Raw genomic sequence first — 16,646 nt, forward strand, 5'->3', positions numbered from 1 at the left:
GACCTCAGCCAGCTCCTTTCCTAGAGGGATGGGGATGTTCAGCTGCAGCTGCTCACAGCAGCTCACTTTGAGCCAAGACAGAGCTGACTCGTGCTGCCAAATGAAGGCAATACTTTGCCCGTAAGTCTCAGCACTGGTGAATAATCAAAAGAAAAGGCTCTCAAATACAGGCATCATTACTGAGACATTCAGAAGCAGAGACCTTTTGGAAAAGCCTCGATCTGAGGCATGCTGCTTGTCAGCACCTAGAAAGGCTTGTCAGCAACAGTGATTAACCTGAATACATCTCCATCCTGCACTCTCACAGCTCCGGGTCGGGTAGGAGCAGGGGTGGGGCAGGAACTGTGCAGACCTGCCCTTTGAATCGAGTTTGTATTTCTGCATGCTGAGGGAAATAGCGTAAGGGTCATGCTAATAAAATAAACTAGGGATAGATCCAACTAAACAAAGAAATAAAGGTATTCCAGCCCTGCACGTTAGAGCTCACATTCTTCATTTCAGATAATGTAAGCATTAAAACTTATGGTGTTAAAACTTAGGGTGGCTGAGTTTCTTTAAACAAAATACTGAACAGTCTGTAATCTATTCTCTTTATGCAAGTGTAATGGATGTAAGTGAGAACACAATACGATTCCTAATATCACTTAATTTTCTGTGTGCTGGTCATTGGGCTGGAGGGTTACATTACACACTCCCGCAACTTGCTTGGATCCTGCCCCCCTAGTTCAATGACTCTGCAGTGCTGTTTCCTAACTGGAAGTGTTCCAGTAAAATCTGATAACCTACATAACATATACACCAAATGGCTGTTCAGCAATATCTGCACAGGTTTCAAATTACTGTAGCACTTCAAAACATATGTGAAGAACTCATGAAGGGTTATATAAAGGGATTTCCATGTCCACAGTTCAACAGAACTTGCAGAATAGAAATTCATTGAAAGTGGGGTTAGGCTGAATAAATGGATCAGTTTACCTTTTGAAAGAAAGAACGGGTTCCTATTCTTCCTACTTACTTTCAAATGGTTGACTTCCACAATGCATACGGTAAATCTCATTTGGATTTCCATATCTTAACATCCTTCCTCAATTTTAAACATTACCTCTGCAGAAACAAGCTCTGTCCTGGGCTTGAATTAAATTAGAATTACTTTTGAGGGCAAAAACCAAGAACCTTTTTTACAGGTTTCCATAAGATCTTAAATTGTCCTAGCAGCAATGTTAGAGCTTTTGCTGTTGATGGACAGACACTGGATAGATTAAAAATCACAGGAGTTCAACTGAAAACACAACTTTTTCAGAAATTACACTTCCAAAAGTTAGCATAAGATGCCCTTTTTTTCCTGAGATGATTCCAGGGAAAAATGAGTTGCATTAGTGAATCCAAAATTTTATTTAACGCACAACCTAAATTCCTTCCAAAAATAAATGTTACACATCTGCAATAACAGCAAACAGGGATGATAAAAAGTAGCGTCAGTGATTAACAGTAATTTAAGACCAAGCAATGTAAGTGCTTTTTAAAACTGTGCCCTCTAATGATACTTAAACTAATGCTATTCCTCCGTATATTTATGTTTGGATCCAGCCTATACTAAAACACATTTCAGGAATTTTGAAGTACAGCAAAACCAGAAAAACATCAGTTTCTACCTGCAAAATATTACCCCAAACCCACAGGAAGATCTCTTAGCTGTTTCTTACCGAAAAATTGATCTTACAGAACATCAGCACTGCTCCTTGCAGCTTGGATCCTATACCCAGCTCTGCAGGCACAGAAACATTTCTGGTATGCAAGGGGTGTGATACATTGCTTTCCTTTCCTTCAAAAAAATAAATTCTGATCATATGGGTAAACTTCCATGCTCTGTGTGAAAGCCGGGAGTTGCTCTCTAAAGAAAATAGATAGTACATTTTCTCAGAGCATGGTTCTGATGTGCAATGAATGCTTTGTTTGAAGGGCTGCATTATAGCATCTTTGTGTATCTCTGCAGAAATTCCTTGAAACATGGTGCAATTTGAGCAATGCAGCATGACTGACCATTTAAAACAAACCCCCAAACCAACGACTACAAAAACCCCTCCCAACCAACCCACACCTAAATCTTACCCAGTGCTGTCTCCCAGGAAATGGTGACAGATTCTGCACGAAGCCTGGGACCTGTGCACATCAGAAATCCCTTCCTGCAGGGTTAGCAGGTGTGGGCTATGTCAAATAAATTTATTGCAGTCTGTGCTAATAACAGAAATTATAGAAAACCTCGATGAAAGTGCTCTGCATCCAGCTAATTTGAAGCTACCTTATGAGACAATAACAAGCTTCTAACAGTTTTTCCCTTTTTTAAAATACACTAATTATGCTTAATGTTCCCTGTCGCATTAGCTTTCATGGTAATTATATTTCAAAACTTTTGCAATTAGGGTACAGTTAATATTGTGGAATATTGCAATTATTTTTCATTGTGACACCTCTATTGAAAACTGGTGGCATAATGATCACATTGTTCAGCTAAATCAGAACTGTAGAAATATGGCAAATGAACCAATTATACATTATTATTTCTAATTACAGATAATGCCCTTTTCCTTGCTTTTGTCCAGAAGACTTTCTCAAATACCCAGACTCTTCCTAATTTAAAAAAAAACCCAAGTAACTGATTTCTCCACCTTCATTTTCTTTCATACACATAGTAATATGTATGTATAGCATGTAGATGTATACTGCACATTATATAATACATATGTGTACAGGGACACCAACATATACAGAGATAATCTACAGCTGATACAGGTTCAGTCAATGCTAGCTATAAATGTAAATGCCACTACATTGTACTCACTCTGTGTAAGGATTTTACTCAGAAAGTAACTCAAAAAGTTTACTCAGAAAGTTACTCCAAAGTAACTCAAGTTACTTTGGAGGTAACTTCAAATGCATTACAAATGCGCTCTCTACACCTTTTATAATTCAGCCCTATATTGCCCCCCAAAATTTCTAAGAACTAACACGTATAATTATTAAAATTTGAGGTTCACTCCTGGGTTTTGAAGAGGCTGTTTGTAATTAAGCCATTCTATAATGTGGTAAACCACAACTCTATTATGCAGAAGTACACTCTGAGAAACACAGTGGAGGAGTCTGAAAGGAACTGCTAAAACAAAGCAGCCAGACAGGTAGTAGGAGACATTCTAAGCATTTGCAATACTTTAGCAATTCAGAGAGTAATTATCATTTACCAACGTTTACATTATTCGTATGGAATTTTAATCAAAGCTCACCTAATTAAGTTTTCATTTAAATTACAGTGAACCAGTAATAAATAAATCAACTATCAAATCACTGACTTCAAACAGAGAAGACCTTTACCAAAAACACTGGCTTGCCAAACCCCACCATCTGTACATTTCCCAGCTACCACACTAATAAATTTCAAGGTTATATTACCAAGTGTAAGATATGATTTCTAGCCAACATCAGATAATGGAAACAAAACATGTATAAGATGTCACACGATTTCTGGCACAAAAATATCTGATACATGACTCCTTCCTCCTGTCAATAAAGAACAAAATAAGATTAAAGCAGAACTCCTCCAAAGATTATTTCAGCCAGAAATCTGAAAATTGCAAATCTCAGCTTATTCAATAGCGTGGAGTAACATTTTTTTAAGAGTAAAGCCTCGTTTGGTAACCTGAACAATGAGCATGTTTTCAAAATGAACTGTAACTATCTCCTCTGAGCCTCCGAAACTCTACAAGCTGATTTAAGTGATTAAATGACAGCTGCAAGTCCTGAGAAATCTGGCACAGAGAATATCATCTTTAAGAATGCCCCAAAGTTCTGCTAATGTCTCACTCAGCACCCACGTTTCCATCATTTCTTGGCTTGTATTAATGGATATGTGTATATACATATATATATTTATGTGACTTTATTTTTCTGGACATAGTATTTTTCATCCAATTTTTGCTTCCATTAACTTAGACATTCAGTCTTCACCATCTGCTGAGTACTGACAAAATACAGGATAAGTAAACTGCACAGCAGAGCGTTTTACTCCCACTCTGGGTAACACCAGTGAATGCTGTAGAGGTACAGGTATAGCAAATGGGAAGGAAAGCGTGTCTCAAAGGGGTTATGTGCATGTATACATGCATGTTCCATATGAAAATCACCTATAAACTACATAGGTCTCCAGGATGGATATGGGGAATAACCAAACACATCTAGCAATATAAATACCTATTAAATAATAACTGCTGAAATATTAATAACAGCAAAATATTACAATAACCTTGAAACAGTTGAATAATGGTCTTTTAAATAGTGGTAGTGGTTTAAAAACAGAGATTGAATTATTTTCTTCATGAAAAACAAACAGTAAATACCCAAAATAAATAAGATTTTTTTTCCTAAGCTCATGGCCACATATAAGATCAGTGCTATAAAGTCGACCATATTTGAGAATCAACTCATCTTCATACATATTCTTAACTGGCAAATTCAACAGTGAGAACATTTTAACACAATAACCATTCTACAGGATGTGCTTCAATTTTTTTGTTTTCTATGGAATAATTCTGCCCAACTCTTTCAAACTTTTCTATGACATTACTGGTCAAAGTTTTGAGGTAATGATCATGTTAAAAAGTAAGAGCTGTAAGATTTTGAAGATTTATGAAATAAAGACAGTACTTCTGTGCACCTATTTAATTGCTAGCTCATCCCCTGAATATTTATCATGTCTATTGGATCAGTTTTTGAAGCAGGGAAACATGTAACCATAGGTATTGATTACCCTGTTCTTCATAATGATCATTCTTTCTATTGGACAACAATATTTGCTTTACTGACAGCTGTCAGAATATTCCATTAAGATCTCCAGAGGATACAAAATGCACACTTCATCGTGTGACATGCTGGGTAATGGGTGGCCCAGCAAGCCGAGAATCCTGCTCTCGTGGTTGCGTTGCTTTGGGAGGTACTAACTGCTCCCCATCTATGGCACTTGCCCTCTGTTTACTTGTCTAACAGTTTCTTGGATGGAAGACTAATGGGAGAGATACAGAGAGGTTTTCGTGTTGGGAAACATGCGGGATTTAGAAAAACTGTACAATGGAAAACGCTCTTTTTTCTTTTCATTTCTATTTTATTTTTCTGCTCTTTAATAACACTATGCCTAAACCAAACTGAAATGATACATTTTCTCTACAGTTTTCTCAAACTTCTTAGATTCTTTCTCATAAAATCACCTGAGAGTATTTTCTGGGAATTAGAAATAATTAAACTGCAGAGTTTTCGCATAGAGTGAAACCTAATGGTAATATTTCTGTAGATCCTTTTAATATAATTCAGCATGATAGAGCATTAATTCCTGAAAAGAACCAACTACAATGTACTTTTTTGTTAATCAAATGAATCTAATGAATTGGCTATTAAAAAACAGTTCCAAATTAAGATTCCCAGAAAGACAACAAAGTATTTCATGTATATATATTTAAGCAAACGAACAAAACCCACAACATAACCCCCAAACCACATGCATCCTCCCCTCCCCCTCAAAACCTAACAACAAACCCCAACCACCTAAAGGAATGAATGTCAGACCAGCTATCCAGAAACTGAATTTGGGCCTGCAGACCTCTTGAGAATTTGGAAATTTAAATTGAATCTGCCTATCATACAAAGAAAATACTATTCTACAAACCAACCATGACTATCCTATGAAGAAACTATTGAATGCAAAGGCTGCTGATCAAGCAGGATTCACCAGTACCAATTTCCTCAGAGAAATTTAAATGTTAAACAGTAAGAAGTTGCTATCATTTGAACCAAACTTGACTGAACAGTTTAACTTCCATATTACCCAGAAGAGTCCACGACCCTGTTGGGGTTCTAGGTCTCAATGAGCAATGGCTGTAGCTCCCCAGAATAACAATTCCACAATAAAGAGCTGTAAAACCATACCAGTTGCTTTGTGACAACAGGATATTAATGGAAATTGTTCAAAAAAGAAAAAAAAAAGAAAATTAAACAAGACTTTCTAATGCATTTGTGTTTCTGGCATGGCCTCAGAGGAACTGAAGAATCAAGAACATGGAATCTTTCCAACCGTCAACGATAAAAAAGAAAAGAAAAAGAAAGGAATTTAGAAGAACTGGTCTGTGGTTGGAAAACAAGTGAAGAAATAAATTTTGTGGCCATCTATATACTCCTGATGACAATTTCTAGTGCTTTGTATTATGTAATGTTTTTCTGTAAATGATTTGGCAGAAGTGGCTGTGCTACCTGTGCAGAGGGACTGGACTTTAGCTGCTGACAGAACACTTCTGAAACTGTGGTTTCTAGCCAGTGTCTTGAGACTTTTCCTCAAATTAGTTTCATAAGTACAGTCATCACCAGCCTTTCTGCATTACCAGAACCACCAATTCTCAGCCTATTCACACACATCAGTATCCATAATCTTATCAGCTTTGAAGTCAGTCTCAAATCGGAAGCTCAGTCTTGGAAATTCCTCCTTTCCTTCAGGCAGTCTGGTTTTCTCTGTGCCCCCTTCTTCAGCTGCAAGGAGCTCTCACAAGTATAATTGACCAGTTTTACCATGTGTACTAAGTTAATTGATTTTAGAATAAATAGCTATTCTTTAACTGGTTTCTGCCTAGTGCCTGCTTCAGACCACAAGGAGACAAACTATTCATGAATATCTAATTAAATTATGCTACATTTTATCTGAAAAAGATAGAGGAGAAAGGGAGAGGAGATTTGGAAAATGCAGAAACAATAATTATTTCATTTCTGAAATGCTGAACCATTTCAGCTGGAAGATTTTTAAGCAAATATTTTCACCTTTCATTTTGAGGATTTGTGTCTTTTTTTTTTTTGACCACATTGAAAGAAAAAAGTAGTTAAGCAAAAAAGTTGAAACTTAGAATGGGAAGAACCTCCAATGAGCCACATTTTGCTTTAGAATAAAGTAATCTAACTGAGTTTGCAAATGGAAAAAGTCCAAATTTCTTCTTTCATTCCACATAAGCCTTACCAACTGCCTTTTCTTGGGGGGCTGGACTCCACGTTACTCCCTTTTGCTTTCATGGCAAGTTTTCAGCTACACTGGAAATGAAGGCGCCAGGGGTTGATGAAACATATATTGAAGGGTCACTAAGGATTTATATGTACTCTCAAACTATCCCAGTCCCAATCCTCATTCTCAGCACTTGATGGAATAATTCAAAGCCATCATTTACCACTTGAGCTCGAACTCCCCAAACTCCCTTCTCTTGACTTCGTAAATTATGTTTCAGAAACTTGGAGCTCACAAACTTACAAAGATTTTACACCTTTTCATGTTTGCTAGTCCCTAGAATTGACAGATTTGTGTCAAGTGAAACAATTATCCACCTGTTTGTGGGAACAAATATTAACAAAGATGCTCAAAAACTGTTTTGTTAGGCAAAAATGTTTTGTTAGGCAGAACATTTCATACTTCATTACATAACTAAGGAGCTAGCCTGGTGTCTGGTGTGCAAAATTCCTACTGATTCCAGTAGAAAAAGCGATTTGTAAACCCCAAAATAATTACCATGGCCTGTATGCTACAGATTCAACTAATTCAGTGCGCAATATTAAAGTCCAGATTTCTGAGTTTTCCCCAAATCATGTGAAATTGCAGCTGGGACTTCCCATTTTATTATATACTAACAACAGTCCCCCAGGTTTGGAGATTCAGCACCAAGAAGGATCTTTCAAAATAACAAGGTCATAAATCTTTTTCTTAGGGAGTACTGAGACATTACTGAACTTTTCTGTTATTACAAATGGAATTTCTGGGGCATTGCAGTTGACAGTAAGCCAGTCACCCTTTGGCAGATTTTGAGAGATCTAGCAGGAGAGTAACAGTCCCTAACTTTTAGGGTTTTCAGTATATATAGGCTTCTATACCTACACATTGCTTTTTATCATTTATAAGGTCATTCTCATTTTCTAGAGTGTTCTAGTTATTGCTCCTAAATTAACAGAGCACCAAGGACAAGGAGTCTGCTCAAAATCATACAACTTCCCCACTAAGTTATCATTTTGATGATAACTATTTCCTTTTGATTTACTAACGGGTTTTTTTTTTTCAGATCCAGATAAGTACCAGTTATCACTGCAATCACAAAGATGCTGTTACGTTTCTGCTTGTATGTAAGCATTTATTTATTTATTTCACAAATCATTAGACCTGACCTGAATAAAAGGAGAGGAAAAGCTCAGTTACTGAAAATCACACTGTTACAGCCCTATGATATCCAACACAAATGCATTAAATTGAAAGAAACTATTGTAAAGGAGTGACATGTAAGGCAATACCTTGGTGGGGTGAGGCAGGGACTGAAGAGGAGCTGAATGACAAATAGTACCCTATGCAGATGGAAAAGGTCAGTGCAATAAAAGCAACCTAGGGAACTGGGAGCAAGTGCAGCACTGCTACAGACTGGAAGAAAACACAGAGTCCAAACAAACGGAACAGAGCGAGAGATGAAATTTCATTCAGGTGTGAATGCCACATATTGAGCTGTGGAAACATTTGGAGAGCTGACAAAAGGGAACAGGATTCCCTCTATGTCAAGTTATCAGAAAAAGTAAGCATTTACTCAGGCCAGTGATTAACTTTTACAAACAGTCAAAGACCTCAGCTTTTCTGTGTAAGAACGTATCAGAAAAATAAATTACATGTGTTTGTAATGTAATAAAAGGCAATATTGTTTGTTTGATTAGATTATGTGAGAAAAAATACCCCTAATTTGTAGCTTTAGTATATAGTTGTTATAAACAACATAGGAATTACAACCAACAAACTGGAACTGGCCAGTTCAAGACTTGCAAACTCCTTTGGTTCCTAACTCTTTAGAGTGGCATAGTGTCAGCTGTATACACAGGCAACATCAGGACAGACATGATGCAAGTAAAATGCATCACCCCAGACAGAACCAAGCTGAAATGCCATGCTGAGCTCTGAATGCATCCCACATCATCAAAGCTTCTGAAGATTTGCTTGGTTTCTCAAAATAAACGCCATGGTGTGCACCTCCACTGTGCTCCCTCTACAGGAAATACTTGTAAACCTCCACCAAAATGAGGAAGCAGCTGTTGAACAGAGGAACCACATACTTCGATTACATTTCCACTGTAACTGTGGCTGCACAAGTTGTGGTTGGCTGTTTAGCTGTGGTTGCTAAAGTTGAAATTGTAAAAAAGACAAAATCCTGGTCTACAAAAGCATGCATCAGCAAAACCCAGCAGAAGATGGAGTGATGCAAGCAAAGGAGTCCTTTTCACAATATGGTTTAATGCATTTGAGGAGTTGGATTAGGAAGTAACAGGACAGCATATTTTGCTTGGATGAGCTGTACTTTCAGTGGAGGCTATATGTGCAAACCCTTTTAGTGCACATATTCCCAGAGGGCAACAGGGCTGCTACAGGTAAACAGAAAGGGAAAAGTATTCGGAGTAAAATGACAGAGTTCACATTTCTTTCTGTTTATGCTGAAGGGATATAAAAGACATGCATGGGAGAACTGTCAGGCAAAGTCAGGCATGAATGGGGAAAAAAGATAACCATGAGAATAATTAATAACCAGTGAGCAGTTTCTCCAGCAATGCGGTGAGTTCCCCATGTCCTGTAGTTTTTAGAATAAGACTGAACATCTTCTAAAGGAAAAAAAAAAAATCCTGATTTCTTTTTATTGAATCGTGCTTCAAATGAAGATAAACTCAGTTTCTAGAGATGTTAATGTGATTAACAGATGACATATTTACAGATTTGCCTGATACGATGCTAATATTTGTAAGCATATTAGAAATAGGTATTCTATAACTGTAAATCTATTCAAGTAATTCTATAACTAGGAATAATAATTAAGCATTAGATAAATGCATAATTTATCATTTAAATACAGCAGGAATGTTTGGCTTTGTTTTGTCAAAATCAGGAAATCCGTAAGACAAAATACACTGACTCAGATGAAAAGTGTCTTCAAGTGCTTGCAACAGCACTTACTTGGATTTATAAGGAGAAAGAATGAAGTTCTTACACTTTTTATTATTACAAACCCAACCAATCCACAGAACTTCCTATGTATAAATATTGCAAATAATTCTGAAAAAAATATATCTTAAATTCTAGGTTCTCGATTTTTTAGTTCGTGAAGTGCACGTCTCACATATGCTTCACTCTCCACATTGAATCAGCTATCAAATCCTGTTGGTGGCAAACAGGAAATGTTTCCTAACTGTTGTCTTTCCATATAAACAGCAGCTGAATCTCCTACAGAATTTGTTAAGATTATGCCATTGCAATGAAAACACAGATTAAAAACTCTGTATCAAAAACCAAAACTATTAGAAAGCCTTAGAAATTCTTTCCACACTTTCAGCGCGACCTGAAGCAGTGAGCATTAGCAAGAACAGTTTTAGAGCTTTTCTGCTTATAATCATTACATCCCCAGCAACTTCCAGTTTCCAAGCAAGGTACCAAGTCTAGGCACTCATTTCTTGGCACAACATCTAATAGCGCAATAGCATCTAATCTTTAAGTCTCCAAAGCATGACATTTGTTGGTGATCTCCAACTAGCTACTAGGAGACAAAGTAAGGATTGGAAATAAGAAAAAGCAAGGCCTGACCGGCCATAGTAACTAAGCTGTTTCCCAAACATTATGGTAGATACCAGAAAACAGCAGAGTAACAGCTGGAGATACGGAACTGTGGAAAGTTAATACTGCAGCTGCTTTGCCGGCATGCTTTTATTACTACAGAAGCTTCCAGTTCAGTACATTTCCAAGCCTTAAACTAAAATGATATAAAAGCAGCTAAGAAAAATCTCTTCAGCTCTCAAAACCATGGTGGGCTTAAGAAAAATACAGAAATAACAGAATTAGAATCTGATCTCAATTTTATAGCTTTTTGTAATGCATTATCATTCTTATTACCAAGGAACCTTCTGTTTGAGATTTGTTTGTCTGTTACGATTATGAATTCATAAATTAATAAATACAATGCTTCTGTAATATCTTAATATCTAGAATCATGTCTTCTGGCTGAAATTCAGACATCTGTTGGCATCATCAACATAAGCTACACAGACTAGTGGCAATATATCAAATAATATCAGTAATAGTTGCAGCAACATGGAGCTAATACTTTGAAAAATTACACCCTTCAGTTTCAGTGGGAAAACACAGTTCATACTGCTCCCTCCATTTCTAATTCCAGTCCAAAGCTCTAAAGTTAGACCTAGTGCTCAAGAGATACAACAGAATTAGAATGTGACTGGCCATTAAGGATTCAGAGAATTTAAGTATTAAAAACAAATTGGGGAAAAAAATACTCTATTTAAAGACCTTGCTGCTAAATACATGCACTGTTTAAAATAATATGTGTAGAGAGAGACTATTGCTTAAAACCTCAAAGCTAGGCCAAGTCTTGATACCATACGCACTAAAACCCAGCAGGTTTTAGTTTCTATCCAATCTTACCCACTGTAATAGAGAAATCTTTATCAGCCATTGTCATCTGCTGAAGAGAAGTCTTGAAGAAATATAGGGTGGTTTATGGTCTTCAGCTACATTAAGCATTACGGATAGAAGTCTTCAAATTAGTTTTGCTTTCTTCTGCTTCTGGGTCAGTGCATAACAGCCTTGAGTGTCAAGGTAGAAAAAAAACCCTATAGCATTGAGATGCTCAATAATAACAACAATGATGGTCCCAGGAACAAACATACGTAATTTATTATTAATTTGGAAATAGAAATCCAAATAATAAATCTGCTACTCTTTTTTGCATTGTTGTAAAATGTTATGGGGAAAAAGTAGCTTCTGCTATTTCCCTGTGAACATACTGAACAGAAAACACTGTTCCTCAACACAGTTGTATACACAGGGCTGCCTTTCAGAGGCAGATATTAGAAGATTAATAGATATTAGAAAGTATATAAAATAATTTAGAAAAAACAACCCTGGAACCTTCACTGATTTCAACTGTTGCTGATCTAAGCATAACTTAGCAAAGTCTGAAATGAAATATTCTGAAAGAGGTTTCAGAAAGAGATGCTGCTGAAATCTTAACAAATGCATACAGCAGTCAGGACCAAAAAGGAAGGTGAAGAACACCAAAACTTTTCCTTCTGTTATTGTTCCTCCCTACATGACCTCAGAAGTCTTGGACAGAGACCACAATAAACAAACACCAAAGTAAAACAACAGCCCTTCTCCCCACCCCAAATGTAATATGGACAAGGAGAGGAAGATTTCAATTCCAACGAAACAGATAGAACCGGGACTTCCAAATGAAAAAAACCCATCAACAAAACAACAAACCAAACCCCAAAATTGCTGCAAAATGAAAAACATATATTGAGCAAGCATCCTACGCTCATTTTCTGTGCAAGTGCGTGGGCAAGACTTCTACAACCTGCAATGACAGTATATGAGCAAGGTAAGTTTGATGGCACCAGACTGGGTGGATTGAGAAAGAATGGCCATGGACTTAGAATCACCATGGGAAACTGCTCTCTTCGCTGCCAGTAACCGCTTGTGAAAAAATCAAAGCAAGCCCTGTCTTCTAAGCAGTGTCCAAACTACTCTGTGGGCAAATACTGTTACAGCGAACCAAAACTTTGAATTATTGTCTCTGAGCCAAAAAGACATGGTAACACTGAAAAACTAGGCACGATCCCCCTTCCAGTTAAACTCCAGTAACTTCTTGGGCATCATGACAACATCTAATCCACAGTTTAGAATTTTCCCAAAATCAAAATACTTCAAAAATCATTCTGCATCTACTTTTTCAGTTTTTAGAATGGTTGAAGATGAGGAATGTATCCAGTTATGGTTCTATTATATCAAAAACTATTGTGCGAGTAGATTTATCCAAGGTGTTTTACTCAGGTTGGAAAACAAACTTTTTCTGTTAGGATTCCAAAATTTGGTTTAATAGGAATAAATCTTTCATAAAAAAGTAAAGGCAAAGCTGCTGGCAACAAAACTCCTTATCTTTTTTTCCTATGTAAGGCTGAAAAACAGCCCATTATATTGTATTATGACCGAAGCCATTAAAATGGCATTCCAACAAGATGAGTCACCTTATATTGCCAGAAAGAAAATATAGGAAGAAGAAACAAACCTATTCCAACTGCTAGCTGTAAGAAACCATCCTAGAAAATGGTGTGACAGGAACTGACCTTTTAGAAGGAAAAAAGATAATCCACTACCTTCTCAGGGATGAAAGGTCTCATTTCCTTCTATAATATTTGTGTTTTTCAAAACACTATCAGCAGGTGCACCAGATTTCAAAAACCTCTTGTCCTTCATCACATATAATTGTGCTGCATATTATATTAAGAAATACAAGCAAAGGAATGTAAGTGATGTGAGTTCAATTAAAACCAGCATAATATCTGTTGCATAGAAAATGATTCTGCAACAGAAATCAGGTTCTAATGAGAGAAAAAAGGAATACATTTTCACATATTTTTTAATTACACAGACTTTCCTCAAACATGATTTTTAATAATATATTCCATTAGGTTAACATCATATTTAAAGAAAGTGCATTTTCTGATCTCATTTTAAGTCTGATTTTGAGCAATTATTGTGTCATTGTTCTGCAGTAGAAAGGTTGAATTCATTTACTGTGTGGTTATGCTAGTTATGATTGATGTCGCTTCTCCAAATGATAAACCAATCACCCCAATGATGTAATGTCATTTTAAGAGTGCTATAATCACATTTCTCTCAAACTGGAAGCTCTGATGAGTTCTAACAAAGATTTATTGTAGATTAAAGGCCTTCATAATATCAACAATAGATTGCTCATTTGATGGAAGATTTGATTAGGTAATTTTTTTAGGCAAATGAGTTTTCCAGATATACCAAGAATGGCTCTTGTGAAGGGCACAGGGCAGTATATGTGGATGACTACCACCTCATATCTAAGAAGACTCATCTTCAAGTTGTTGAGGAGCTATCCTGTAATTGTCGAGGTTGAAGCAAGCATAAGTGTACAATCAGACAAATAGGAGGACACTTATATAATGTAATCAGTATGAGACTTCTGCAAATATTTAATCTTCAGCATCTATTTTGGAGACTGTGATATATATGTTTAAAGAACCTAGGAAGTGATAGCAAATATTTATTAACGATCAAAGATTCTCTGCAATCTAAACCCTAAATCTAAGTATCTTCAAATCTTCTTTTTAACCCAAGACTTAAAATATTTAAATGTATTTACTCTTTCCCAAATGCCTGGATCTATGTTGCTAAGTTTCCATAGGAACTAGATTAGATCTAAAGAATAACTAAAAAATAATGAAGGAATAAAAAAAAAAAATCAAAGCATGGTCCACCTTTCCATATCATCTAGATGGTGAAAGCTACTCTGAAAAGCTTACAATAATAAGGATGAGCCACATAAAAAGGTGAGCTTTTCCAAGTCAAGGTATATAGCACTATCTGTGGTAACTTCTTAAAAACTCTTGAAAGGAAGCATTAGAGAACCACATGAGAACATGTGAGAACTATAGAAAAAAATGGCATCATTAGAAAACACTTATTACTTTCCAGAGGATATATTAAGTCCGGAAGAGCTTGTGCTATAGAACACTCAGTGGTGATCAAACAATTATGCATGTGTCTGTGGTCAAAATATAAAAACCCAAATCAAAAACAACAACAAAAATCCCCCGACACCCCATGGCTGTTTCCTACATCCTGAAAATTCAAAGTTATCGTGACTGAAAATGAGATGTTTGGGGGAGAAAAATGCTAAAACATAGAATGAACAAATCAGCCATTCATATACAAATCAAAGCATATCTGAGCATACCAAAAGGTTCATTGGGTCAAGTCCACTGCAACAGGTCCAAAACACAAAGCTTTTAAGGATATAAAGAAACAGTGATTATTATTTAAAATGAAACATAAAGAGCTCTTCCATCAGATTTTCAGATATTGTTTCACTGCGACTTCCTTTATTTGGCTTCATGAGAAAAGCAATAGTGGCTCACTCAGCCTCCAATGACAGCTATTAATACCAAGTATCAAGCACCCAAGTATCCTCCAGCTCTCTTTCTTTAGCTGAATTCCTTGATTTTCTTCTGCTTAGCAACCCTTATTACATCTCTCTCCCATTCACTTTTCCATTCCCCTTTAAACCCTTACACACTGTTTGATCCACCACACCCTTTAGACAATGTTCTCTCTTTTGTTCTTTACTCCTTCCTTCAGATGTCAACATTCACCTCTTCTGAGCTCTGAGACGAAGCATGCACATCCCCAACAACTCACTCCTGACTGGTAACAGCCCATCACCATTACCAGTGGTGAACCAGAGCTGCTTTTTAATATCACTTCACATTTCTCTGTCCTGAGTTTCCTCTGCCATTTTATTGCCCTGTTACTTGGCCTCAAAAGGTCCTTTCATGATTCTTTACAGTCTGATCTCATCCTTACCATGCTGCCATCAGCTACTTTTCTTACCCCACTGTCTTCTCCAAGTATCTTTACGTCCCATGAAAAGTCATTGGGGAGCTCCAACTTCTGCTCACTGTCTTTCAAATAACTGCTCACTGTGAAGGGGCCTTTCCTCTTTCCCTTTTTTCCTGTAAAAGTGTTTAGCTACAGATTTTGCTGAGACCCCTTTGAAAATACAAAGACCCTTCACCAACTAGATCACTCTCATTCAGAAACGGCTGACCCCTTCAAAGAACTCTTAAATGTTTCTAAGACAGGGCTACCCTTTACAGAAGCTATACTGACTCATCAAAGAGAGATCATATTCACCTCCCTCCCCCCATTCAATGGTTTCTACTGAGTTGCCCACTACAGATTTTGAGGTCTGCCGCTCCCAAGGTCCCCCTGAACCTCTTAAAAAACCCCTCAAAACTGGAATCATATTTTCCACCCTCAAACCTCTAGCAGCAAAGAAGCATGCTCAATCTCTGAATTATTATTTCTTTGTGTAATTGCATTTTAACATACCTGAAGGGTTCATCAGGTTAAAGGATAGTTCAGGATGGAAGAAACCCCAGGAGGTCCCTACTCCAGCCTCCTGCCAAGCAAGGGGCAGTTCTGAGGTCAGACCAAGTAGCTCAGGATTTTAACCAATACTTTCATGAAAACCTCCAAGGACAGAGACTGCAGAGGCTCTCTGGGCAATTTGTTCCAACCCAATCCTTAGGGAAAAAGTTTAACCTTATATCCACTCTGAATCTTATGTTTCAAATTCTGCTCATTATCTCATCCTCCCACCACGCACCATAAGCCCCTGTTTAAAGGGCACCATTTGAGTGTCCTGCATGCACCCACAGAGGCCAAAAGTTCCACACCACATAGTACCTCCAGTAGTGTTCAGAACTGTGTTGTTACAGGAAAGAGCGACCTTGAGCAGGTCAGGAAGTGCATATAAAATATAAACTTAAAGTGTTCAGTTAAATAGACAGGAACTGCATAACAGATACCTATGTTAAAAAACCCAAACAACAAAAAAGGCAAAACATAAGGAGCTATAACGGCCTTCCTTTGTTTTGCCTGTATTTCTAAAAATGGATTGCATCTTCATTCCTCAATTTTTCGCTGTCAAAATGAAAAGTCAGCATCTGTTAATAAT

General features: G+C 37.0%; 1 protein-coding gene across 22 annotated transcripts in view; it reads right to left on the reverse strand.

Moving 5' to 3' along the window:
- The window catches only part of TENM2 (teneurin transmembrane protein 2), a 689,309-nt gene that overhangs the window by 214,758 nt on the left and 457,905 nt on the right, over positions 1-16,646 (reverse strand). The window lies entirely within an intron of this gene.

Source organism: Strigops habroptila, chromosome 12 (genome assembly GCF_004027225.2).
Source record: "Strigops habroptila isolate Jane chromosome 12, bStrHab1.2.pri, whole genome shotgun sequence".
In the NCBI taxonomy this organism is placed as follows: domain Eukaryota; kingdom Metazoa; phylum Chordata; class Aves; order Psittaciformes; family Psittacidae; genus Strigops; species Strigops habroptila.